Source organism: Ambystoma mexicanum, chromosome 3q, assembly GCF_040938575.1.
Source record: "Ambystoma mexicanum isolate Mex_15411 chromosome 3q, UKY_AmexF1_1, whole genome shotgun sequence".
Taxonomy (NCBI): domain Eukaryota; kingdom Metazoa; phylum Chordata; class Amphibia; order Caudata; family Ambystomatidae; genus Ambystoma; species Ambystoma mexicanum.
This window is the reverse complement of record NC_090926.1, coordinates 158125852-158153843: the sequence shown is the minus strand read 5'-3', so window position 1 is coordinate 158153843 and position 27992 is coordinate 158125852. Positions and strand designations below refer to the sequence as shown.

The 27992-nt window shown below is 43.8% G+C and overlaps 1 protein-coding gene across 7 annotated transcripts in view; it reads left to right on the top strand.

The window, feature by feature from the left end:
- CSRNP2 (cysteine and serine rich nuclear protein 2) overlaps positions 1-27992 on the top strand; it is a 214644-nt gene that overhangs the window by 12673 nt on the left and 173979 nt on the right. For 3 of the 7 annotated variants that reach the window (XM_069653378.1, XM_069653373.1, XM_069653374.1), the window contains exons 2-5: positions 5882-6065; positions 6166-6221; positions 6314-6449; positions 26042-26155. The gene's annotated coding sequence lies outside the window, so the exon portion shown is untranslated. The remainder of the gene's footprint in view (positions 1-5881; positions 6066-6165; positions 6222-6313; positions 6450-26041; positions 26156-27992) is intronic. The other 4 variants (XM_069653376.1, XM_069653379.1, XM_069653377.1 and 1 more) reach the window with 2 other exon arrangements.

The following is a 27992-nucleotide window of genomic DNA, read 5'->3' as shown; positions in this document are numbered from 1 at the left end:
CTGACACGCTCAAATCTATATGTATTTAGCACGGCTGCTTGATCTTGAATTTAGATGTATCTAGACATGTTGCCTGTTCTCAAATCTAAACATATTTAGCCCTACTGTTTAAATTCGAATCTAGATGTATTTAGCCCTACTGTTTAAACTCGAATCTAGATGCCGCTTGATCTTGAATTTGGATGTATCTAGCCATGTTACCAGTTCTCGAATCTAGACATATTTAGCCCTACTGTTTAAATTCGAATCTAGATGTATTCAGCCATCTTGCTTTATCTCAAACTCTGATATATTTAGACCTATTGCCTCGCTCAAACCGAGATGCATTTAGCCTTGCTGCCATGTCTCAAACTTAGCAACCTAGTGACCCTACCTGATTGTGTAGCCTCCTCCCCCCCCCCCTCAGGCTCAGAGGGCAAGCATACACTGGTCTACTAGCGCCTATTCAGTCAAGACCTACCTATACCTAGCCCATACCTTCAACACTATTTAGAATGTATCTACCTACTACAAGCGTACGCGCCTCTATCCTCATCCTCCTGAACCTAGCTACTCATTTTAAGATGGCAGCACAATTGTCCAAATTGCCTCTTCCTACTATGCTCACCGACCAGATTCCACCCCACACAGACTTAGCCAACTTTCAGCTACTACGTAGTCTCCTTCGTACTACCATAGATAGGAACCTAGGACTTAGAGCTAGACTAGCTAAGATCTACGAGCCGCTCGCCCGCTCGCTGCCTACCTCACAAAAGTCCGCAAAGCAGTTGCCTCAACTTAGCCCCAACATTAAAACCTCTAACCCACACTACCACCTCACCTCCAGTCCCATACTCATCCACCCTAGCCAGAGTACTCCTGGACTAACTCAAGATAAACGCCACACAAGCACTATTGAAAACACAACTACCTCCATAGAGACAGTTAGCTCTAAAATCAAGGGAGCCCTGATCAATGCTAGATCCTTAGTAGCACATGCTATAGAAATCGCAGATTTGATCCTCAAAGATGACCTTGATTTCCTCGCTATTACTGAGACCTGGTTACACTCTGCAGCAGGCCCCATGATCATGCTAGCAGTCCTAGACAAGTACACCATCCTGAGACAAGATCGCCCCAATTCCAGAGGAGGGGGTGTCACCATTCTACATAAACTTTTTTTTTTAATTTATTTTTTTAAAAGAATTTTATTAATTTTTCAACACAACCAACAATACAAACCAAACACACAGTGCAATTCACAACCATTACATTAACATCAATTAGTCTTTGCCCACTGCCCCCCTGATCCCACCCCTCTTTACGAGCCTGTTTGTCCTTCACACTCAGTATCTGCTACACGCGGCAGGGTGTCATTTTCATCGGATTCCTCTGGATCTAATATTGTTCCAAATAGTTCAGATATCGATGTTTTCCATGCCATCAGGGTACCCACTTCTTCTTCCCAAGTCATGCTACTTGCCTCCTGCCATACCATTGTTTCAGCCTCCGCCCATTTCTGTAATTCCTTCCACCACATCTCCAGCCGTGGTTTATGACACTTTTTCCATCCCATAGCTATCCTTCGGTTTGCAAGCACGTATGCCAAGTCTTTCAGTTTCCCAACATGCTTCAGTTTTCGTGGCCTGGGAAACCCCAACAGGCAGGCCCAGGCCGTATCCATGATGAGTGTGACCCCTTTCTCTGCTAGATTTTGTGTCACTTCTCTCCAAAAACACTCGATTACTGGGCACGACCAAAACATGTCATATCAGCGTTCTCCTCATCGCACTCAGGGCACGCCGGTCTCCCAGCGCTTCTAAACTTAGATATCCTCAGAGGGGTCATATACGCTCTATGCGTTACATACAGCTGTATTTGCTGCAGTCTGGCATTCCTAGATACCCTCTTGTGGTATCCCAGGGCACGCTCCCACATCCCGTCCTCCATTTGGGCTCCCACCTCTGCTTCCCAATCCAATCTCAAATGTGTCAATTCCTTCCCAACCTTAGTCATTACCATCTCATACAATCTAGAGATCTCATGTCCCCCTTCAGCTGCATCATATATTATCTCCATAATGGCGTCTGGCTCTTCCGCCAGCACTGTCTCAGGCCACGTTTTCCGAATTTTTCGCACCAACCTGTGGTACGTAACAAATTGGCCCCCATGCAATCCCGCCTCCTCCCCAAGTCTTTCAAAATCCCTGATGGTCCCCTCCTGCCATATATCTCACCATTATACATAAACTTAGTCTACCCATGAGACTAGCAACTCCCACCAATGTCCAATCCTGCGAAATCTTATCAGTCAAAGTCCCACTCACTAATACCCAAACCCTTACCATCCATCTGATTTACCTCCTGCCAGGACCCATCGGCACCTTCGATGAAGACCTTAACGCCATTCTAACTAGTAATCTCAAAACCTCATCTCAAGTCCTCACCTAGGCTATAACGATCCAGCAGACCCAATATCTAATTCCATAGTCGCCACCCTTGCTGAACTAGGATTCGCGCAAAGAAGCATGGCTCCCACTCATTCGAAAGGTAGAATACTTGATTGGGTGGCCGATCACAATTGTGTAGCAAATATCACCAATATCTCACCTCTAATCTGGACTGACCATCACCTAGTTTTGTTCTGGTTAACCACCGACAGACCTACACCTCCGCCCATCACAATGGCCCCCCCTACTCTCACCAGAAATAAGAAAAACATCACCTTAGGAAAGACTCATCCCGAACCTACTCCCTAAACTTGATACACTTTCGGATAACTTGGACCCAGAGATCCTAGTCGAGGAATATAACCAAGCCATGGCCACAGCACTGGACCTCATCGCCCCGCTCAAACTCAGACCGAGAAAACCGAAATCACACCTTAACAAATGGTACACACCATTCCTTAAAAATCTAAGGCAACAAAAGAGAAATTGCGAGGCTACCTGAAAAAAATGTCCCTCAGTTGCTAACAAACTCAATCTATCCAAAATAACTGCACTCTACAAAAAAGAAATATACATGGCCAAACGAACTTACTCTCGCATATCGTCAGCCAAATCCAACATGAAAGAACTCTTTTCCATTCTCAAAGAAGTTGAAACCCCTATAACTACCCCTGGATACCTGCACCAAAGATATAAATTGGTGCTCAGAAATTCAGAATACCCTGGCCAATAAGATTAAGATCCTTCAAACCAAAATCTCTAGCAAAAAAGCGGCCTTAAAAGACATGCCCCCTTCCAAAAACCCGGACAAGTGCACAACTACAGACCCTACCCGTTTCAAGTTTTCTACGTCAATACTCTCGACGTAGAAAAAATCATCTTGTCCTTGAAACCCTCCAACTGCCAGGGAGACCTATGCCCAGCACTGCTCATCAAAGATGCCGCCCGTGACCTGTCACCTTTCATCACTAAACTGATCAATGCCACTTTCACTACTGGCTCCATCCCCACCAATCTAAAACAATCCTGGGTACTTCCTTTACTAAAAACAAACACTCTTGACCCAGCTATACCTACCAATTACTGACCCATAACGACTGTTCCCTTCCTACTAAAAATCCTAGACAAGGTCGCCTACGTACAAATACAGAAGCACCTGGAAGAACACCACTTCTTAGGATCCAGACAATCAGGGTTCCGCCCTCAACATGGGACTGAGACTGCACTCATCGACCTGAAAGCTCAGATTGATACACTCGGGGACAAAGGACAAGTTGCCTTGCTCCTCCTCCTTGACCTATCTGCAGCTTTCGATTTGGTCGACCACTCTGTCCTATGCTCACATCTCCACACAGCAGCACACTTCTCTCCCGAGGCCATTTCATGAATCACCTCATTCCTTAACGGAAGAACCATGAGGGTCTTTTCTCCCACAGCTGCAGCAGACCCCATACCCATTACCTGTGGTGTACCACAGGGCTCCTGCGTCTCCCCCACACTGTACAACATATTTACCAAGCCCCTTTTCGATGATTTGGATCATCTCGGTATCACTTACACTAATTATGCAGATGATACTCAGATCCTCCTTCCGCTTTCTGGAGATTATGGAAAGGATTTGGCCTTGCTAAATAGGGTGTACATCATCATCCAGGCATGGATGGCCACTCATGGACTATGCCTGAATGATGAGAAAACGGAGTTTATCATCATGGAAACTACGCACAGTTTAAAGAAACTTAGCCCGGCCTATAACTCATTCATGATAGACGGGAACAACATCAAAGTTGGACAGGAGGTCAAAACATTGGGATTCTACTTGAATTCTAACCTTTCCTTCAAAAGACAACTGAGTTCACTGGCATCCTCATCTGCATACACGTGCAAATTAATCCGCTCAGCTAAACCATTTCTGTTAGACACTAGCTGCCTTACACTCGCTAGAGCCCTTATACTATCCCGCCTTGACTACTGTAACGCCCTTTACCCGGGAACCTCCAAGGCTACCACCAGCAAGTTACAAACTCTCCAGAATAACGCCCTGAGAGCAGCCCTAGGCATCCCCAGAAGAGAGCATATCTCAGGACTCAACCAACAGAACAACTGGCTCTCCACCAGAGATAAAATTCTCCTAAAAACGACTTCACTTACCTACAAATTCCTTAACAATGCCGCCCCGATCTACTTGATTAAGAGATTCCATAGACAAGCCTTCGTGAGACCCCTCAGAACTGCTTACAAAGACTGCCTCTCTGTCCCAAACTTTAAACTTGCCACCATAGGAGGTAACAGTTTCCCGGTAAAAGCAGCCAAACTATGGAATTCTTTGCCTCCCAACCTCAGAGTAGACATGCCTTACCTGAACTTCTGCTCTAAGGTAATCTCATGGCTGAAACCGAAGGACCTCCAAGATAGCTAAGTGACAAGGCTATCCTTCATGCATTCCGCATGTTGTGTAACTTCGTGTGCCCACTTTTTACTTTGTATATACTGTATATATTGCCTGCTTTCCTCTTCTGCTTTGTACATTCTTCCTTTGCCAACTTGTACATTTTATACTTTGTAACTAAGCTTTGCATATTCTTGTAAATGCTGCGCCCTGATACCCCTGGGTATAACTGCGCATTATAAATAATAAAACAAACAAACAAACGGTACATTTAACGCATCACTTTACACTAAACCGACTGATAGAAACAGCCTATTACATGCCAAGTTTTCATCCACCTAACTTTATTAAGGGACTTCCTTACATTCAGCTTATTAGACTCAAATTGATCATTTCTGACTCTCTTGAATACAATAAGCAATGTGTTTAGAATGTTGGACCAATGTTATATATGCCTTGAAATGTCCATGCAGTTTGTATTATGTTGGCTTAACTACAAGGAAAGTAAAGGTCCGATGGACGGAACGTAAGTCTTAAATTCGTATTAAGAATCCATGTTCACCAGTTGCTGAAGAACTGGATTTTGGAACAAGTCACTACTCTCAAAGGAGGTGGCGATATTGACAAGTTACTGCACCAACGTAAGAGTTTTTGGATCTACATGCTATCTGCCTTGACACCTAAGAGAATGAATATCGACTTTGATCTGAATTGCTACCTATGAGTCGTTAAACCTTTTATTATTGTGCTATTTTTTGTTTCTGATGCCTCAGGACCCTTAGTTTCTCTATCCGTTCTGTTTTTTCTCTTTTTCGAACATGCACAAGGGTTACATACCTTTATGCTGCACTGGTGATCTTAGTTTGTTTCTAATGTTGTTTATTTGTGGTCAGACTGTTACAGTATTCTTTTTTTTAATTGTTTTTTGCACTGTTTATTAATGGGCTTTTTCATCCATACTGGTTATTTCACCGAGTTATTGTCAGTTCTTTCAAGTCCTGTTTACGTGCATCTGTACATTTTTTATTTAAACCTTTACGCTCCTCTTTATTGGCCCTAAACAGCATTTACGCCATCTCAAGATGGTGGCTTCAGGCCACTTCTACACGCCTACGTTGCACTTTTGGATGGGCCGCGCTGATACAGTGACGTTGTGTGTCTGTCCCAATATGTAGGAACAGGCATCCAACGCTCATGGTCTCCATAACATTTGGTCTTCGGGCTTCCTACTTTCAGGTACTCCTTTTGGTAAGTCATCTTCACCAGGTGTGCGCTACTGGTTATACTCTGGCATTTCTAACAACCTTGTAAAGGGTTTCAGTGACTTTGTTTTCTTTCTTTATTTCAGCTATCATGTATCTTTCTTTACAAACACTGCTTTATTCCTGCCGTTGCAAGTGTGAGGTACTGACATGACTTTGAAGTAGTTCCTCATATTTAAATTGTCTCTGCTTTTGATATTCATAATTTTTTTTATTTCTATGATTCGCTTTCAGATATTGACACTCTGCGTCCGGTAATCTGCAGTGGGATATCTTATATGTTATGAATGACGGTTCTTTAGTGTGATAGGCCAGGTGCCTTCATGTACAGTTTAGGACTACATGGTGTGCCTTCTGCTGAGAAATTTAGGTAAGTGAGTTAACTCTCACTGTGTGTTTAAAAAAAAAATGAAATTGCTGTTTCATATTTTCCAGAAACATTAGAAGGGTTAACCCCTGAAGATGGGACATGTCTCCCGAAACGCTTTATGGACCCTCTTTGTGTAATTATGGTTAGGGAAATTGGTTCTTCGTTGTATTTGGATTATTGGCACTACTAATCACACATTGTATATTTTTTTCTTTGATAAACACAGCATGATTTCTTTTTAAAGAAAATGCTACCTTCTTTTATGATCTGTTTGCAATGTGGTGACTTTTTACTATTAAAAAAAAAAAGTATTATGCAGAACTGCTTGTACCTTTATTCGATTTTTGAGCGATTTATTTTCTTGCTCGTTGAAAAATTGCTGTGCAATTTGTGTTCAGGACAGTTTTGCTCTTGACAAATCTCTAGCGGCAGATAACCAGAGTCTTGAAAATAAACTTCATGGTGATGGCACCAAGATCCTAGTGTCTCCACGGCAGAGCTGATGAGGCAGGAGCGTTGGACGGCTGCTTTGGCATGGTACAGGTTGGGATGCTGAATAACTGCCTGCACCTAAAAGGAGTTTAGACCAAGGTCCGTCGTCTTGGTTGCTCTGTAGAGTCACCTCTCCCTTAGCCTACCACCCTTGGGGCCCTTCATTCCCCCATGGATATAGTCTGGGGAACATGGGTGTCCTATTTGACAGTCAGTTGTCTTTTGCTCCACTTTTTACAACTGCATCCATCCCACTACCATTTGTGTAATATTAGCTGATGCAACAATTTAATAGATAAGGGGTCATCTTAAGATCCTAGTTCAGGCAGTGGTTATATCTAGAGCACAGTACTGTGTGAGTAACCTGAAGGTGTCTCACTTACTAGTCCCCAGGGATATGTCATCCAGGTGGCCAGGACACGGCCATCACTATTGGATCCAGATCCTGGGGATGGATCACCTGGATGAGGGGTCTTCGGGGAGTGGAAGTGAGACACCGATGGGCGAGACCGGTACACCCGTCCCTGTAACACCTTTTCCCCATCTAGAAACTCTGGCCACCCCCTTTTCCAATGCAAACCCTTTCCTACACTGTTACAAACAGACTAACACCAGAGCCGTTTACCTGACATATCCCAACACAAGGGTCAAGCAAAGACAGGCATTGACAACAGCTACATACACCTGACGGCCCTTTCTCCTCCCCACAGGAATAAAAGGCAAAGCACGAAAGCACACTTCGAGCAAGGCTGAACGCACGAGGAAGCAGCTATACCGGACTGGCCGTTCAAGTGGAGGAGAAAGGCAGCGAGACCTGAAAGGATGACTAGGGAATTGCTCTTGCCCTTTTCAACTCAGACCTGCTTTGCCTCCGAAAAGGGAATCCCAAGACCTGGAAGTACAGCTTGCGTGTGGTGTGACAGGTGTCAACGGCACACAGGACCCTCCCGCAATGATAGCCAAAGCGGGGAGAAGCGCTGGCTACCGGGTGCCGTCCTTGACTTCCGAGACAAGAAATTTATAGCAAGTTCAGCACAGCCGGTGAGTCAGTGAAAAGTGATAATAAACCGAACTGCGCCGGGCGCATGGTTGCAAGCGGCAACCTTGTATGAACAAAGAACCTTTTGTATATGAAGCTTTAAAGGGAGCCCAGTTGAGGTCCAGATGCAGAGTGGTCCGACGCAATGTGGGCATTCATTCAAAAGACTCTGATCGGGACCTGTTTGTTGAAACTGCATGTACCAAGAGACCTTGGGGAAGGATGGTGTGAGGTGTCAAAGGGGTCATACGAGGGTCAAGCAAAACCCCTCATACAATCAAGTCTTTGACACATTGAGAAGCAAAGTGAATTGTGTGCACAAGAACTGTGTGTAGCTTGACTAGGGCTGAGACCCAGACTTGGGTAAATGGAAGAACCTAAGGGGTCTAAAGAGACTGTCTTGTGAACTGTGGCAAGTGTGAACCTGACAGAGGGATGCCGAGAGAAAGCCAGGGGACGGAAACCCCACTTTCAGAGAATGTTCTGTGAACTTTGGCAAGTGTGAACCCGACAGAGGGATGCCGAGCGAAAGCTAGGGGAAGGGAACCCCTACTTTCTGAGGCGAAGAGCAAATCATGAACTGTTAAAAATGGCTACGTGAACCCGACACAGGGCTACCAAGGGGAAAGCTAAGAAGAGTGAATCCCATATTGTGATAAACCAAGAGAAAGCTTGGGGAAGGGAGAACCCTGCTTTCTGATGAGCTTGTGGACATTGTGTTAGAATGACTATGTGAACCTGACAGAGGGATGTCCAGGGGAAAGCAAGAGTGAATTCCGTGTTGTGATAAAGCAATTTAAACATTGCGATGACAAGAGTGAACCCGGCCGAGGGATGTCCACAGTGATTGATTGTTGAATTTGTGATTGAAAGGCCGTAGTGAACACGAGAGAGGGATTGAAGCCCGACTGAGGGGGATCCTAAGGCAAAAGGTAATTGCCCAACGTGAAATATTTATTGAAGGAATTTTTTGTTTAGGCCCTTCAGGTCCTCTGAGGCAAGAAACTTCGGGTAACAGAGACTTGGCCACAGAAAGCCCTGATGTTTTGGAACTGAACTGTAACCTCGTGCTGGCAAGGCCCAGGAGTGTGCTGTGCTCAAGAGTCGAGAGTCCCGCCTTGGCCCGTGCATAAAACGTGGGGAAGGGAGACCCCAGCCATACCATCCTGACTTATAATTTTGTGAACACTTCTTTCTTTTCTGGTGAACATTACCCCCACACTATTTCGTAACTTGGCGGTAAGGATTGGCAATAGGTTTTTTATTTTTGACAAGACGCCACTAGGACTACTTTATTATTTGATGGTCTTAGCTTGCTCCCATCTTAGTTTTAGGTTTAGATTGGGCGTTTCTCTCACCTATTTATACAGTTTAATAAACACCCTTGAACTACTGTGATATCACGTGTCTGTCTTTACTTTTACCACCATGAATAAGTTTCTTACAACTGTTTGTCTCTTTATCTTGGTATTTCTAATAAGAACTACTGTATACGCTTCAAGCAGTTTAAAATATTAAGGCTCATGTGTTTGGACTGGAAACATTTGATCATATTTCTCAGGCTTGTTCATCTCTGGAAGGGCTCCCTGTAGAGGTATATTGATGTAAGCAAGGAGCAAGGTAATTCATCCAAATATTGGGAAACGCGAGAGGTTGGTAAATGCTTTCCTCAGTTTTGGTTGCTGCTTTGAGATTTTAGCTCTGGTGTGCGTGACTTGGGACATTGATTTCGTTGCCCAGGTGTGCCTGCATGCATTTGAGCTTCTTTGGATGAAGACGGGTATAAAATTTTGGTTAAGAGCGTTTACCTGCAAAGAGTGCAGAAGTATGGGGCTGTTGGCTCTCAACATACTTTGCAAAAAAGCACAAGTTTGACTGTTTTTTTTTCATTACTTTGTGTTCATCTGGATAGCGCCTAATAATCTGCTTGTTTTAAGAATTGCTGTATTTGAGCTTCTTTGTCGTGTTTAATTTATTTCCCCTCTTAGCCTACACAGAATGCTCTGCAGCATTCCCAGCTACTGAAAGTTCTGCCTTTGCTATAGAGTGAAGCAAGGGTGGATTTCCCCCAGTTTAAATAGTTGAGCGTGAACTCCCTGCATGAAATAAGGTGTGCCTATTGATGACGCAAAGAGGATAAACGTTGGTCACTTATGTCGGCAATGTTTTTTCCCTGTAATCTGTGAATTATTAAATGTTCGAAATCACGGATTACTTTTCAGTGGCTTCTCATTTGCATCATTAACTTTCTCTAGGTCCTACAAGCTGCATCCAGCTGCAGCGCCACCGAGGCTCTTTACTGGTTCAACATCAACTCTCAATCCTGCCCTCCTATTTGTTGTGCCCTGCATGCTCATTAAAACTAGCAGTAGTGCATCGGTCTCCTTCAAAGCAGTTTTGACGCATATTTTGGTCTAGTTCCGTTTTGTCAGCCTCACTGGTTGTGAGTGATAAAAGCTTTGAATCTTGTGCTGTCTATTTAACACTTAGCATAGCTTCTGTGTGAAGTTTCTCCATGAAGGCCTCTATCACTGTTGATACTCACTAGCACACCAGATCTCGGATTCAAATCACATATCAGAGATTTGAGGTCAACCTCCTTGTCTGCCCTTCAAGTTGGATACACCTCAATCCATTTTGAGAATACATTGACCAAGACAAACACATACTTTGGGCCTGCCCCTTTCGGAATTTGTATAAAACCGTATTTGAGCTGTGCAAAAAAGGCATCCGTGGGGCAGGATATGCTTCCTGATCTACGTGAGCGCACTTTCCTGTTTTGCTGTTGGCAAATCAAACATCGACAGACTAGCTGTTCCCCACTTTGTGAAAAACCTGAAGGGTGTCATATGTTTTTTATTTGCATTACCATTTTCCTTTTTGCCACGTTTGCTGTGCAGCATTCGTGCTATGTAAAACTGAAGAGCTTTGGGAACCATTAAATTGCCTCACATGATTGCCACAACTTTTCACTGTGAAACTAACATCCTATATTATACCATATGTTCTTCATGCTCTGTGCCTGCTCTTGTAACTGAGCTAATTGTTCAAGTGTATCATGTGTTAGAATCTTTGACTGCACTGGTCTTTATGGCATCATCTTTTCTGCCAAGGTCTCAAGGGAACAGGCAATTCTCCTTGCAGCTTGGTCTCACAGTGCATTGCCTCAACTGACGACATCTTGTGAGGGTTACTGTGTGGCACACTTTATGACCACTCTCTCTTTACAGAGCATCATTTTCTAAGAGTATATTTACATACTGGGCATTTTTTATCGGTTTTCTTGCTGCTGTTAAGTAGCCTCTCTCTAAACTCCATTAGTTAGCCAATTGTAAAGTTCTTGGTTCCTGACAGATGACCATGAGCTCAAGTGAATTTCCAGTGACGACTTTATTTAGTTCCAGAACATTCAGATAATCATGAGGTCAAGTACATCTGGGTTCAGGGCAACATACACCTGCATCCTCCCAGGTAGGCTTACATCTCTAGACTGCCTTCAAGAGAACCCCAGTCACACAAACATTCTAACCCTCAACATTCCATTGTCAATCATGACACTGACTCATGGTTCCATTAGGATGCAGGACAAGACCAGATCCCTACAAATCTCCCTTCCTTACAGACATAAAAAAACACATGTAGTTAAACTTAAACATAACAGATAAAAACAGCACACGCACAAAACCCACAAGTTCAATGCACTTGCATCATCTCTCCAAACTGGGAACATTCTGCTAACCACATGCTATATACCAAAAACGTCCTCACAGCTGTGGGACACAATTATAACCAATGCCCCTTCCTCTTTCTACCAAGTGAAGAAAAGGCACCCAACTGCTCAAACATCCGTACTAATCCTTTCACACATAGAGGCACCCATACCTCTCTTCCTAAACTTCACTTCAGTAGCCCACAAAAGAACACACACACACGCACACACATCTCCCTCACACCCAACAATGTAAACTGGTATGTGCCTAAACACACACCACCTCTAACTAGACTACCCGGGTAACTACTTCACTACTAGTAACACCATTACCCCTAAAATGCCCATGTTGAAAGTATTCCTTAATATAATCCAACTCCTGTTAGGGAGAACCACACTTCATTCACACCAGCATCACACAAACATCAATAACTCCACAAAATATGCACCCTAACATCATGAAACACTGCATGGTTTCTAAACAAAACAACCATACAATAACAACTTTGCTTAACACTCAGCACTCTAAACTTTAGCATTAAATAAGTCTCAATACATCTGCATTAGAAAAGTCCCACCTGTGGAAAAAAAACATTAGTGCACTTAACTTTACTTCAGTTTCCACATACCAAACTCTAGCAACGCTGAATGCGCAACTTATACACCAATTAAAAGTCCATCTGTGAAAGGAAAAGTGTGTTAGTTAAATCTTTACTATAAAAGACCTCTCCACCAATAATCCTACAACATAAATACAGAGTAAAATTTCAGTTTTTTTTTTATTAAACTACCACGTTACTATCTCTAACATCAAGAATGCCACTTTAAATCTCCCCTATCTATGCTCCTGGGCATACGAGCACTTAAAATAAGGTACTCAATATCCTGTCACCATATTCAATAAGAGACCAATTTCGTCACATTCAGACCCTCACCCATACACAAACATGTTTTAAAATTGCAATAGCAGGCTATGATCTCCAATAAATACATGTAAACAATAAACAACTGTTAAACTAATCCATAAAAGCAACAACTAATTTGCTGCATTCATTTTTCTTCGTGGCAGCGTTATCCTTTAAACTCAAAAGTACCTCTGACATATGAATTTCAGCATACATATTTTCTTCTATGCTGCCAGCCGCATTGCAAATTGTATGCTCATAATGCCGCTGTTTGTCACTGCCAGCCGTCTGCTTTAAAAAATGTAATTCACATTGCCTCCTACTGCCACTGTCAGCATTTGAGGAATATTCGCCGCACTATCTATTGCGCACAACGTTTCCTAAAGCGTACATCTACATGTTTCTCAATAAGGAAGTGTTCCTTTATCTTTACGTCGGGCCATGTTGGAAGGTCCTTTTATTCGGTCAAGTGGCACAGCGAGTAGAGCGCTCGCTTTGACATCCGTGCAGAGTTTGCAAACGCAGGTTCGAATCCCAGCAGGGCCAAACATAGCCTTTCATCCTTCCGAGGTCGATAAATGAGCACCACACACCATGGGTAATAATAAGCAGCACTCAAATAACAGAGGGTTCGTAGTGCTATATAAATGAAACATTATTATTATTTAAACACTCCAAATTTGCCTTGCAGTAACGACCATTCTCGTAGTACGAACGTACAACTCCAAACATTCCACATGATCGCCAACTCCCCTGGTCAGCCGCGTGACGTCATCATTTTCACTCCATATCGACCGAGCGCAGACTTTCAGGCCCCCTGCCGACTGCCGCAACATGTTTAAAATCCAGTACATAACGCTGCCCCTGCAACCCTGCACCCTCGACACGGATCTCGGAGCTTCCACTGTGCCCCGCCTCACAGCACAGCCGGCACTCCACTCGCAGTACTCTACTGCGCTCCAGGACAACGGGACGCGCCGATCCACACCAAGGTCATTACCATGTCTGCTGACTTAACCATTATAGCTGTCATACTACTTTTAATCACTAGTTGAGCTCACAGTCCTTTAGTAGGCTCCAAGCCCCTCAGGAACTACTCGGGACATGGCCTCAAAGTTCCTCATTACCTCATATGAGTTATGGCTCCTCCAGGCACCGTCTTAGTGATGCTGCAAATGGGTTCCCAGCGCCTCCAGGCACTCTGGAGGGGCTCCAGTCGCCAATGTAAAATTCTTGGTTCCCCACAGATGACCATGATCTCAGGTGAAGTTCCAGTGACTTCTTTATTTAGTTCGAGAACATTCAGATAATCATATAAGGTTAAGTACATCTGGGTTCAGGGCAACATACACCTGCATCCTCCCAGGTATGAAGGCATCCTGTCTTCAAGAGAACCCCAGTCACACACAAACATTCTAACCCTTAACATTCCATTGTCAATCATGACACTGACTCAAGGTTGCATTGGGATGCAGGATAAGATCAGATCCGTACACCATGCACATGCGAATGATTGCACTACCTATGTTGACGAATCTTCGGATGTTATCCCTTCTAACCTAGGGGGAGCCACTTCCCATGAGGCCAGGAAGGTGAGGTCACTACCAGATTGTCCCCCTGGAGGTGCTACTATGCAGGAAGATCTCACGGGGGATAGGGGGGATCCACGCTGCGGGACTAGGGACAACTATTTGGGGAGAACACAGTATATACAAAGGCATCCCAACCTCCCTCGGGTTCAGAACACAAGATATTAGTCCCTTGCATATCCATGTATCTGTGTAAAATAGATAATCCAGTCATTATCAGAACCATTGGGACAAGGAAGACCAAGGACCATTTGACTGAAGTATGTTTGAGAACTGGGACGAGGAAGAGTCCAGCTAACCCAATGAAGATTAATAATATTTCTACTGAGACGAAGATGATGTGCGGAGCCATAGAGGTGACCCTGTGGAAACACAGTAAGCATTCTAGTCTATACGGACATTGCATACACATAAAAATGGAGGGAGGACTCGCATTGCTGAGCGCTCCCTGGAGAAACCGCGGAAGCCGGCGCTGCCGAGGGAGAAGAGAGAAGGTAGACCAGGAGTAAGCAGGTGCAAGTAAGGTCCACAGTGGAAGGACCATTTAATGAACCGAGTGGAAGAAGTTCCTTGCGCCCTGAAATTCGACAACTGTGAAAAGCAGGAACCACGTCAGCCTGAAGAAGGTTACCCCTGTGGAGCCGCGGCAGACCAAAGGGCGATACAGAGAGACAGGGAAGCCTCATGGCAGATTACAGGCGTCCAGAGAGACCCAGGACCACTGTGGACCATGAGGAAAGGTACGCAGGTGGCAGGGGAGCCGATGAGGCCCCATGAAAGTGGTCAAACTTGTGAGGACAAAGAAACCAAGAATCTAGGGTCTGGGACTGTGACAAAGGAAACCTTTGTTTGTTGGGAAAAGTACTGTAGTACTTGTCGGGAGAGTGAACCAAGCCTACCAGATAGGAGAAAGCAGAAAGTGCGAGTCTGGGACCCACACCCATAAAAGACCGTCACAGTACCTGGCAGGGGAGTAAACCAGATTGAGAAGCCAGGGAAGAGAGTCCCCTGATACCCCTGTGGTGTTGCTGAACACTGCAAGATAAAACAAGGGAAGGAAGCTATTTCCGTGGCATTGTGAAGAGCCTGAGAAGCCAGAGGAAGAGAGTAATTCCCCCTGGTGTTGATGGATGGTGTGCTAGAAGCCATGAGAAAAGGCCCTCTGAAGAGTCCTAGAAAAGCCAGTGAAAGGGAATTGTCCAGTCCTGGTGGTGTGAGCATTGTGTGAGAAGCCAAGGGAAAGGAAGTCATTTCCTTGGCATTGTGAGAAGACCAAGAAAGACCAAGGGAAAGGGAGTAATTCCCCCTGACATTGTGAACTACCCAGTAAAGACCAGGAGAAGGAAGTCGTCCTTCCTGGCACTATGAGAAGCATTAAAGAAACCTGAAAAAAGTTAGGCAGAGAGGAAGAACCCCCCCGAACCCCCTTCCAAAACAAAACACTGCAGTGATATGAGACTTTCTTTTTGCATGTGCATTGGTGGAGTGCTAAGTAAAGCTTGTTTTTGTGATATTTTTTTTTGTTTGTTTTTGGATCCTTTGGGGTACTTTTCCTTTTCACATCATCTCAAAGCAAACTTTAAACTATCGTCCAGAAGATGAGCCATTCTTCTGAAGCAAGATCACCCAGTTACTTAGAATAGTTTAGGCGCAAGGGCCTCCAACCTTTATGTTGGCAAGAGCTGCTCGTAGTTAATGGCCAATAGGCAGGAGCTACTCAGGTGGGGATGTTCATGAGTTTAAGAATTTGTACCAATATTTTGTGGGCGGTTTGTGCTTTTTGTTTGAGAAAGGAATAACCTATGCATTTACCATGTTCTTAATAACTAACACTGTTATTTAATTATTATTTTATTAATAGCTGTTTCCGAAAACTTTTCAAGCATACCAGAATGTAGGAAACCAATAACGACATTTAATGTAATGACTGACGCTGTATGCTAGCCACCAGCGCTCAGTAATCTGCGGTTTAGCTTGAAACTGCAACAGCACACAGATGCTGACAGATGGGATCATAATTTTGATTTCAGGAAGTTCATGACTGAAAAATGTAGATTCGCAGAGATAGGCAATAACATTGGCTGATAGGTGCCAGCACTAACTGCACATCTGACATAGATTCAGGACATGTTTTAAAATCTCTTACACCAGGTGGGATCACTGCGCCCTTCACAATTGCACCATCTGTAAGAGTACATTTGTTTTTCATCAAATAAATAGCAACTTTGAAGGATGCTTCTGTAACAGCGTTTGCATTGTGATGTTTAGTTTACCTACCTTTTTAGGATCGTGGACAGCTTCTTTTGGGAACATTATTTAAATAATCTGTGTGTAATATTGCCATGTGCCTTAATGTTACTCTTTTTCCCCCGACTGTAACTAACTGTAGATTAAAGATGCACATTTTCTTTTTATGGTGGAGGAAACAAAAATCTTTCCCTCTCTGGATGGAAATGGTACATCTTTTGCCTTTTGTTGGTTGGTGTGTCTGCATTGGCACCCAGGGCTTCAACAAGGGTTGTTTGTTTCTTTTGGGGCTGCAAGTGCAAAAACAAGGTGAGGAGTATTTCAATCAACGTTAAGCCTTTTAATACTCGGTTGAAATAATGCAATTTATGAGCACCATTATTGCAATAAAAAAACACATAGTACATTCTGCATTGTCAAAACATAAAATCCACTTCCAGTTTAGCATATTCCCAATTCATGCAAATTACGTACATGCCAGGTCTCTGAATTAAGACAAGGAAAAGTAATCCAAAGCCTAATTTGTCAACTACTGTGATTAATCCTGCTGACTCCTCAAAAAGACACTGCCTAACATCTCCCCGGTGGCCAGGGAAAGGCAGAAGCTTCCTGATCCTGACCCTGGGGGTGGTATTAGCCAGGAGGATTACCTAGGAAGAAAAGGGGCACAGGAGAACAGGAGCCCTCTGTTGGGTGAGATGCAGGATTTGTCTTCCTCAAGGGGGGACATATCAGTGATGCCAAAATATTAATGGCTTGCTGTCAGAGAGAGCTTTTAACTTCCCAAGTTGATTGTTAATGTGGATGAAAACATTCATAACCACCTATGCATTGGGAGAAATTAAACCCCTTTTACAGCCATGGAAATTCATCGAGGTGAAAGCTCCCATGACTCCTAGAGGAATAATAAAGATGAATCTTTAAATAATATCAATTTAGACCCTAAGATCTTTATTTCTCTGTAAAGCCACATTTTTCATTGAATCCTTTGATATTCCTTGGGGAATGTAATTATGGAAAGAAATGAGCATAGTATTAATAGTCCTATGGGAAAAGCTGATTTTTACATTGTGGGCTCAAAGTCTCACTATGCCCAAAGTACTGGGACGAAGAAGAGGGCTGCAGAGGCTTGAAACGGCAAAGTGCAGCTTATTTGTGAAAATGACCCACAGCTGAGGGCAACTGGGAGGCTTAAAAGGCCCCCTCAGGTGTAGGCCAAAAGGAAGGAGAAGAAGAGCAGCAGTAGGCTGTGGAGTAGTTGTAAACTCTCCAAGTTTTAGCAGAAGCAGAATCTGGAGGAGAAAGACGCTGGGACCACTGTCGAGTTGTTGCCAGTCCTGAGAGGGTTTTCTCCCCGGAGACCAGAATTTCAGAGTTTGTGTAGCGAGAAGCGTGCACTTTAAAAACTTTCCCCGAAGTAAGGCTGTCTCCAATGGCAGGCAAGCACCAGAGAGCCTCTGCAGTGGAGAACGATCATTGTTCGAGTGGCGCGGTCTGCGGGAGACCGAAGGAAACAGGTTGCCGGACTGCGTGAAGCAGCAGAAGCGGAGAACCTGGAGGCAGCGAGGCAAAAAGACGCGCACGCCACACCCGAAGAGTTCACTAAGCGATTGTGACACCGGAGCTCTCTGTAACCGCTTGCTTGCCAGGTCTGGGTGCTTTAACATTAGAAACAATACCAGCAGAGTGAAATTCAAAAAGAGACCTGTTTTGGAATATCAAACTGACGTGAAGCTGACAAATAATTATTTTGTAAACAAAGCTAACTTAAAAAGAAGCAAGTTGAATAATAACCTGATCACCATACCAAAAGGGTGTGATTACATGTATGTCAGTCAGATTGAAGGTCAGCAACAAGAGGACGCAATAATTTGACTAACCAATACAAACAACTATTGCCAAAGCCAAAAGAAAACTATAACATGGCAAGTTGAAATTGCTAAATCCAAGAGGGGACAAATGAGAATCCAAATGTTTGTAAAATATATTCTCCATATTTCTAGAAGCTCATAAGAGAACTGGCTTGAACCTACATTGTCAAAGCTAAAGAAGAGTCAGAGTGAGACAGAATCGTTGTCAGCATTTGGTTAATGCAGAAGTGGGTAAAGAAGAGTGGCAGGAAGGCTACCCTTCTGATGGAGGGCATTCAGAAGGAGTGGAGCTTAACCTGCATTGTGTGAGGCAATCACAAGTGTATAACAAACTGCACCAGTGTGTTTCTTGTTTTCCCAGAAGCAAAATTTGAAGTTGTGGAAGTGGGGAAACAAAAGTGTCAGGAAGGAGTGGACAATAACCTGCTGAGTGTGTGGTAATCACAAGTGTGTAAAAACAGCACCATTGTGGTTCTTGTTTTCCCCAAAGACATTCTTAAACTTGATGATGTGAAGCGAGAGACATTGCTAATTTGTTGGAAGTTAATCTTTACCACAGAAGTACTTGTTGGTAGTAGTTTATTGTGGACTTTGTAGCACTTTATTCTGTTCTGGCAGGAGAGTACAACAGAGCGGAGAACTTTGTAGTGCTAGGCCTGGCTGGTGAGTAGACCATGTGAAAGTTGATGTGGTGGTAAAGTGTTGTGTAATCTGCTGCAGAAGTATCTAACATTGTCAGAGCAAGTGTTTTGTTGAAGAATAATCCTGACAAAGGCAATGGGCCTCATTACAAGTTTGGTGGTTCGGAAACAATGGTGCCGGTAAGCTTACCAGCACTGTTGTTTCTCCAGCATTGGATCTTTCATGGATTCACATGCTGTGACTATGAAATCTTGATAACTTTAAGTTTTCCTACGGAAAGCTTTGACACCTTAGTATCCTATTGACGTCGTTTTTGGGTGCTTTAGGCTACCCAATAGGACGTTCGATATAAATAGCCCCGTCCTGCAGCTTCCCTTCAGATTTTAACCTCCAAAGTAGGGGACTCTCTCACCTTCTCCCCTGACACGGACTTATGCGCCGACTTCTCTGGCCCATCATGCACTTTAAAAGGCTGAAAATCCCCTGCCAGAATTTGAACATATGCATACAGGTACCCAACAGATCTCCTTAGATCTCCCGGTTTGTCTACAAAGCCAAATGGATCAACCCTATTAATTGTTCAACCCATCCCATGGCTCTCCTCAATGTTCTTTCCCTGTATTCACCACTCTGTTTTGTACACTACTCTGTTACTTAGTGACTCAGTTTAAGCTATATTAATCCAATCCATATTCAAATATATACATACAAATCACTGATCACTTATCCAATTACTTCATTCATACTCTTGTTTCATGAAACATAGGCTGATACACTTATTTAAAAATGATTTGAGAGTTATGTATTTATATGCAGGAACAACAATGCTCTTTTGATCACAAAAGAACGTACAATAGATAAGAAATCAGATTTGACGGGAAGCAGTGAGCGTCTAACAATCGGGTGAATTTGAGGGTCATTCTGACCAGGTTGTGGACGGGTGTAAACGGAACAGTCACCGGGGACGTTACATAAGTGGACATGCATAGATTAAGGACAAAGAACGCTGGACATTTTAAGTGCAGGTAGGCGCTACGGCCCGCTGTGCTCTGGATGTGACCATGATGGGTTAAGTGCTAGAGTGTAGGCAGAGGAAATGAGGGACAGAGGCAGGTTGGAGGCCAGGGGAATATTTTTAGCCAGCAGGCAGATGAGAGTTTGATTAAGAGCGTAACCATGAGGTGAGGAGGTAGGCTTTTGGTTTGGTTTTTACGTCCTGGCATTGATAGCACATGTCATTTTACAATTCATGTTTAGTTGTATAAATGCAGTGCAGCTAGTAGTTTTCCATATTTACTTAAATGTAAAATTGCTGTTAGCGCTTGAATTCCTGTATTGGGACACACATGGAGGTGGGCTCCTCCATATCACAGCAAATTCCATCTTAATCATGAATACTCTGGGGTACTACTGACTAAAACAGAACTTGGCATCTTCAAAAAAAAAGCTCAGACTCGCACGGCTTATTTCTTCTACACACACTCGCTCACACCCACAGACATACGCTGAGCAAAAAACGATTAAAGCTGTAGCTTTATTTTCCCCATTCTGATTGAAAGCCTACAATTACCATCGTGCAAAGCAATGGTAACTGAAAACATCTAAAGAAACGCAGCCCCAGGTTTGTTTGGCATGACATGCAGATTATCGCACCCCTTCCCTTCTTAATCAGCCATTATGTGCATCTCATGGTGGCCATGGTCGCAACGCACATTTTCCATGTACTTTTGTTATTGCAAGGTAACCCCCTTGCTGGCACACTACCCGGAGCCCTTCAAGCCCAGACAGAGCCCCTCCTCTTACTGTGCAAACAGATTTTGACTGTCTCCTTTGCAGGAAAGGGAGAGGGAGGGGGCAGGGGAAGAGGCCCAGGGACCTTAGACACCAAAATAAACACACAGTGCTAATTTTGATGTCTGATGTGATGAGCTACTGGGAAGCCTCAGGCGAGCTACCAGTGGCTCATGACCCACTGGTTGGAGACCCTGGGTTTAGAGGGCAAGGAAATCCATGTTGATGCACAACGGTAGACCTTTTTGTTTGACGGACATTCTGACAGAGTCCTTAGTATTTTGGTTGAGGCAAGGAGACCCTGCTTAGTTATAGGGCCAGATAGGGTTTTCTCTTTTATTTTGGTACAATAAAAGGGGTTTTGCTTTTATTTTGGTACAATAAGTCTTCAACCAAAAGGATACCACGTGTGTGTCGCTCTCCTACATCTACACCCCTACAGTATGCAGATTTCAGTCTCCCCCTTTGATTCTTTACTTAAGACCATCTACCAAACTCTCATCAGGGTTTTATAATGGGATTTCTTGCATGTTTTTGCCTGGCTTTGTGAGCACAGTTATGGTTAACACCCATTGCTGCTCCTTTTGTTGGACATGGTGATAGAGAGGCTGGGATTATTATCTAACTATGTGTGAGGATAACATTGCTTCAAATCAGCATTAGTACCCAGTTACAAACAATCTGGTTGGCCCTCGCCGGGTCCTTAAAAGCCTGTCAAGGTTCCAGTTTCCGCTGCCGTGTCGCACCCGTGAGTGGCCACCATGGTAAGGGAGAAGGGACTATGTCTAGTCCCTTTTCCCGTTCCATGGCAGACAGTTTCTTTGTTTTCTTTTTTCGCCTATTTTTATTCCAATGGCTGCCATGGAACAGGAGAAGTAGTCCCTTCTCGCGTTCCATGGTGCCAATCTTATTTGTTTACTTTCTTTTTACTCTTTTTCAATAGCCGCCACGGAATGGGAGTACAGACTTCATATCCCGTTCCATGGCGGCCATTTATTTTTATTTTTTTCAGTTGCGAAACACTGCAGCGTCTCGCAACTGAATAAAGTTGCTTTTAGTACCTCAGTCCCACGGCCCAGAGTACTAATAGCAATAAGCTCCTCGCGAGGGGGGAATTACCACTCCAGGTAATGCCCCAGCACCTGCTTTAAGGCCCTCGGTTCGCATTACCTGAAGCGGCAATTCCCCCCAGCTCAGGGCGTATTGCTTAAGTATGAACTCCTATTTATTAAGACAGGATGTGCCAACCCCTCGTTTTAAGCAGGAATGCAGTGACTGCCTGTGGCAGTGCTACACTGTGGGGCAATGTTTTCTGTACTTTGCACTGTCTGTGCGTCTGCAGTCACTGATCACAAACAGGGTGGTACCCCTGCCCACCCTGGGGGCTAATGCTGTGTTATAGTATGCAATCGGACAATATTTATCCCCACGTTCCTGCGTTCAGATTGGTGTGATTGACGTCCTTTTTCAGGGCAATACAAAATAAAGGGCTTTTTATAATCTAGCTAATGAAGAGCGTGCGAGCTTGCTAGAGCCTGTTTTTTGTTTCAGTAAAGTGTTTTTCTGCCTCTTCTGTCCATATTGAAGGTTCAGGTATATTTGAGTGGGTCATTTCTTCCAAAACTTTTACTATGGCTGCATAACCTGATAGTCGCTGGCGGCAATAGCCAGTAGCACTCAGCGAAGATCTGACCAATAATGGTGGTTCGCCTTGGTAATTTCAAGATCATTTTAGCTCTTGCTTCAGTAATATTTCTCCTTCCCTCTGATATATCGTTCCCCAAATAGTGCACCTTCTCTTAACACTTATAATTTAGCTTGGATGTTTTATGTCCCTTCTCTGCTAGGTTGGTTAATAATATGAGTGTTTATGATGAGGATGTGACCAATAAGTCAACTAAGCCGGTAAGATAGCTCTGCGGGTTGAGCGTTCGCTGCAGCGATTTGAGCGTGATCTGCAGGGCCAACTCATCCTTTCATCCTTCCGAGGTCGATAAATGAGTACCAATATCGGTAGGGTGATATTGTATGTAAATATGTGTCCTGTAAAGCGCTTTGGATTAAGGCGCTATATAAAATAACACATTAATCATTACATATTGTACCAGTTTCTAGCCCCCTAGGAAATTAATATCACTCGGATCCTCTTTTTAGAGATCGACTGAATAAGGTTGGACTCTTGGCGTGTCCCTCTGGTTAACTGGTCCACGTCAATGGATGCCTAGTAATACATAAAAGCAGAAAGGTATTGACTATAAAGAAATCAAGAACTGTGAAATAATTTGCTGTGTGCAGCATATACGAAGGTATATTGGCTGGATTAGGGACACCAGGGAATATGTTAGTGAAACCACTGCATTAACTGCCCTTACATCTTGCATCAATATATAGACATTTTAATTTGACTTCTCTGGCAGGCTTCTTTATGGGTAAAATGTGAGCATTAAACAGACTAGTGGCCAATACACACATCCCTTGCTCTAACAATGCATGCATTGTGACAGAAACCCCTACTTCTGCTCTGGGGTATAATGGATATTGTGGTTTTATGGGCAAGGGTTTTGTGGTGTCTTACCATGACTCCTGGGACAATGTTGCCACCAAATGATCTAAGCCTCCCTGCTAGCACTCCTCTGCCCCTTTTATCTTGATATTCCCCCTGTTATGTTTGTATCATAGCAATTACTTAATTCTCACTTGGGATATCTAATAACACTTCGCCAGGAGTACAATAAATAGCCCACTGCAGTTTACACAACAGATCACATCCCAACAAATTCACTTGTGACAATGGGTATCATAAGTGTGCATGCTTGCCAGTATTTGGGCCAATCAATACTGTCAGTGGTTCGTCCACAGGATCAATCGCTGGCTTATTTAATATCCCTACTATTGGTACCGTTTCGTGAAATCTTTGCTCTTAATGGCTGATCCATTTCCCCCTGTACCAGTTAAACACAACACAATGTTGTATTGGTTTCACAACTCACAAAGGGTCACTCTTGCTCAACTGGAATTAAAGTTTGCGTCATAATGTCCGTTTCCCTTGACTTTCCTAAACAACTTTTTGTTTGTTTGATGCATAGAAAGATCTGAGTTCAATTTTGGAAAAGGAGGGGCTGAAGGAACAACTGCTCTGTGGTTTGGAGCTGAGGCCAATTCAAGCACTCGAACCTTCAATGCCCCACCTGCTTACTAAAGTGGCACGCTACATGACTGGCCACATATCCATTAACATTTCCTTGTGGATTAATGCCACCACCTCCACAATCCCGTGTCCTTCCTTTGCGCTGTCAGTTCCTCTCGCAATCACTGGCCCCCGCCACCCATAATATTGAACACGTTCCACCCCCTCCCCAGTTGCTGTAGATTCTGTAATTGTAGAGTTATTAGCTTTGTCTCAATGGATTCCTTTAGTTATTGGCAGGAAGCACAATGATTTGCAACAGAAGCAAATTCCGCGAGGGGCTTGAATTTCTTTACAGAAGCCACCCAATTCGAATATTTTTTTTTTTATTGACCTTGGGCCTTAGACACAAATGCAGCCACTACAGCTTTCTGAGACTTTTCTGCAGGCTTATTTATACTGGAATTGTGTGTAAATACAACCTTTGATGGGTCTAGGTAATCCACAGGAGACTAGTCCTTTTTGTTTACAATCTTCCCCAATCGTGTTTGTGGGAGGAAACAATGCCACTTTTCTCTATTTGTGCATCTCTGGCTTGAACCAATTCAACACCATCTGCCATGTTCTCAGTAGGGCAGCTGTTCTCTTGAATCAAATACTGGAGTACTTCTGCAGGCCTACTATCATGAACGGATTTTGAAAAGCCCACTTTGGATCAGAACACTGATTTACAGTGTGCAGTTCCTCAGTGAACCTCTGTGGTTTGTCACTTACCATAGGAAACTCTTTGCTCATCAAATCCCCACATCTCCATGGGACCTGAACCATTGGCAGGCTATGCCTTCCATCAGCACCCACTCCTGCCAACTAAACTGTCTCGCTTGCTCAGGACTTGCAGTTGCACAGTTTGTGCACTACAAATTGCTTCTGCACCGGAATGGGAATGGCTTCTAATGGATATGCTTTCTGCTTGTCCGGCTAAGTCTTGCGCCTGGGATCACGCATCTGCGCTTGTTGAGCTCCCTGCACTTTGAGGCTGGGGCTGTGCTTGTGCTGTGTTCTCAGCTTGACCCTGTACACTCCCTAAGGTATCAATATCATGTTCCGCTCTCCCCTTCCCCATTTCTTTGTCTCACTCTGCTGGAGGTCTGATTTAGTTACGGAAGTTAGCAAGGTATGTTTCCCCTCCCTCAATCTGCCCTTACTTCTGTTTTTGTATTAGGTCTTGTTTATGCTTTAATTTCACATTTTGATATTTCTAGGTTTCTCACACTGAATTTGTTCCATCGCTCAGAAAATCAGTTTGGAAAAATGTTCCATTCCTGTGGTATTATACTGGACCCTTTATATTCTAATTCGTTCCTTAAATGGACAGGTTTTATTATATCAACTGTCCTATCCACTGAGAGTTGTCATTGCCTATCCCCTTTTGTGACGGAGCTCCATTTCTCTAAGTACATGTCTCTGGTCTGTAATTCAGTTTGAGTGAGTTTTCACATACTTTTTATGTGTTTCTTTTTTTCTTTTAGATTTGAATCTGTTTGCTAGCATTTTGTTTCATTTTCCCCTTTGCATCTAATTTTAAGACGGGACCGTGCATGTTTCTGAAACTTCTGGCTCGCGCTCCCTGCTTCCTTTCCCCAATGGCTGTGCCCTCAGCACCCAACTGTAATCCCAAAAGATTTTTGCCAATTTTGTGTAGTCTATTCTCTGCACTCTGTTTAGTTCAAATGGTTTCCATGACCCCTTAAGGTTTACCCGCATCTACCAGCGCAGGCTTTAATTGGCTTGATATATGGCTATTATGCATGAAGGTATGCAGTGAGTTTGTCGAATCACAAAATAACGAATCCAATTACAACAAATCCAAAATAACTCCTTCCAAAATAATGAATTTGGAAAAACACTAAAAAAGGAGTTGAGTGGGAATAGTGGTTTTGTGGGTGAGTGAAAAGTATTAGGAACAAAAAAAGGGGGGCTTTGAGGGAACCCACCCCCCCACACAAAAGCAACAAAAAAGGATTTTTTTATTTTGGAATTCGTTATTTTGGATTCGTTGAAATCACATGTAACCAAATAAGATATTGTCGGTATCAACCATACTGTATTCAGATAAAACTGTATATGTGCTATTTGGTGGATTTCAGAATGCATTCTTAGACATTTCTCTTCCCTTAAAGGAGGCCAACGCAGTGACAGCGGCCACAGGCTGATTTGCTCATGCTGCCTCGTCCCACAACTCTAACGTGCAGCGCCTGTCATCGCTGCCTGCACACCAAGGATCTGTGAGTCAGGTAAGCTTACGTGGGAAGTGTTGAAGCTCGCGGGATCACTCGCTCGTCTGCAAGTAACAGCTTGATTGTTCTGTTTTGCTAGAAGATGATTTACCTGGATGGATAATCTGCTGAGCAACTCAACAGGCATGGCCAGACACTGGCCTTTGAACTGGCCTCCTTTTCCCTGCACTTGTGTTCATGTGTTTTTTTTCTATGTATGTGTCTTTATCTGGCCATAGTATCTCTTGTTCGTGACCTTCAGTGTCAGCAAAGGGACATCAGCTGTGCCTGGGTTCAATGTTAAGTAGTTAATGGTCCATGCAGTTCTTTGTCTTGGGAGAGCTAAGCTTTGATGAATCAACGTTTCTAAACCATCCGTAGCAGCTCCTTTGCAGCCAGGGTAGGATGGAAAGCGGTCAGAGCAGTGTTCCAAGTGTACGGAAAGAAGTAGTGGCACTATGTTCCCTGCTGGCCTTCTCACACTCCCCACAAACCCCACCACATCGCCCCCTCCCAATCCCAACAAACACACCTGCTGTTTAAGGGAATGTTCAGTGCAGTGCACTGAAGTGCAAGTTTCAACTACTTTCTACACTTTTACTTTGAACTAAACCATTCCAGAACGGTTTCTTTTTAAAATAAAAGTATTGGAACAGTAAAACTCCACCTCGCCCCCCACCCACGCACGCACACTTTGACCACTGGTATCTGAGACATCCCCTAACAGTAGTAAAATCAGCTGACCTTAAGTTTTGACACATTGTCCACCAAGCTTCAGCAGTCTTTGGTCAGGGCAGTTCATGGCAGCTGCAGACTGATCCATCAGCTGTGATGCTGGCTGGTTCCAGCCCCATCCAGGGTGTTGAGCAATAAGTCACCTCACATGGTAAACAGCATGCCATATCCTCCCGCCTTGTCTGAAGCTTTCTGAGATCCATATCCCCATTTCAATGAATGTTCAAATTGAACAGAAATGTTGGATACCAGCCTGTATGCAGCTATCCGTTTCATCTTTAGCTTGGTTTAAGTTGTTTTCGGTAATGGCTGCCTTTGGCGTATGAGAGCATTTTTGCCAACATTCTGTGACCAAAAAGATGTAGGATTGTTCAAGTTTCAAAAATAATAATTCGCTTAACGACATCATAGGAAAATAAAATAAAAAATGGTTGGCACCATTGAAGCATTCTGAAATAAACAACCCATCAAACAGCACAACATGGAAAGATGTTCAAATGTTAAACATTTATAATTCTGAATGGTAAATTAACACCAAAGTCGGTACACAGAATGTAATCACACAGAGCTGGTAAGCAACGTTTGCCACTGCTTTGTAGGAGCAGCCTGGGCAACACATGGGATTTCTGAAGTGCAAATTGAACACTGAATGACAATGAGACTGATGCCCCTCAGTCTGATAGGCAGATGCACTGTGATGGTGTTACTCTCTGTCACTTGTCTTCACTGGTGGTTCACCTAAGGCCTTTCCTGGCCAGAGTGCAGGACAGAGTAACATAGCTGACAGGTCAGTGGATTGGTCTGAGCCCAATCAAAGTAATCACCTACCAGCCCACCGCACAGACAGACTAATTAATGTGTTGCATGCTTTGTCCTGCAGACTGCCTTGGAGTCACATAAATTACCTGCCACTGTGAAAAGCAGTAGGATCTGTCACCCAAATCGGTAGGCGGTAGGACTGCTTAAAAAGCAGTAGCCTACTGCCTAAATCTGTACGAAGTATGTGAGAGAATGCCCTCCCCCTACACGTGCTGCTTCCGGGATGTAGTTATTTGGGGTTGCTTCGAGTATTTTGCCGGATCTTATGGATAATGAGTCATGTGAAACGCGTGGATGTTTA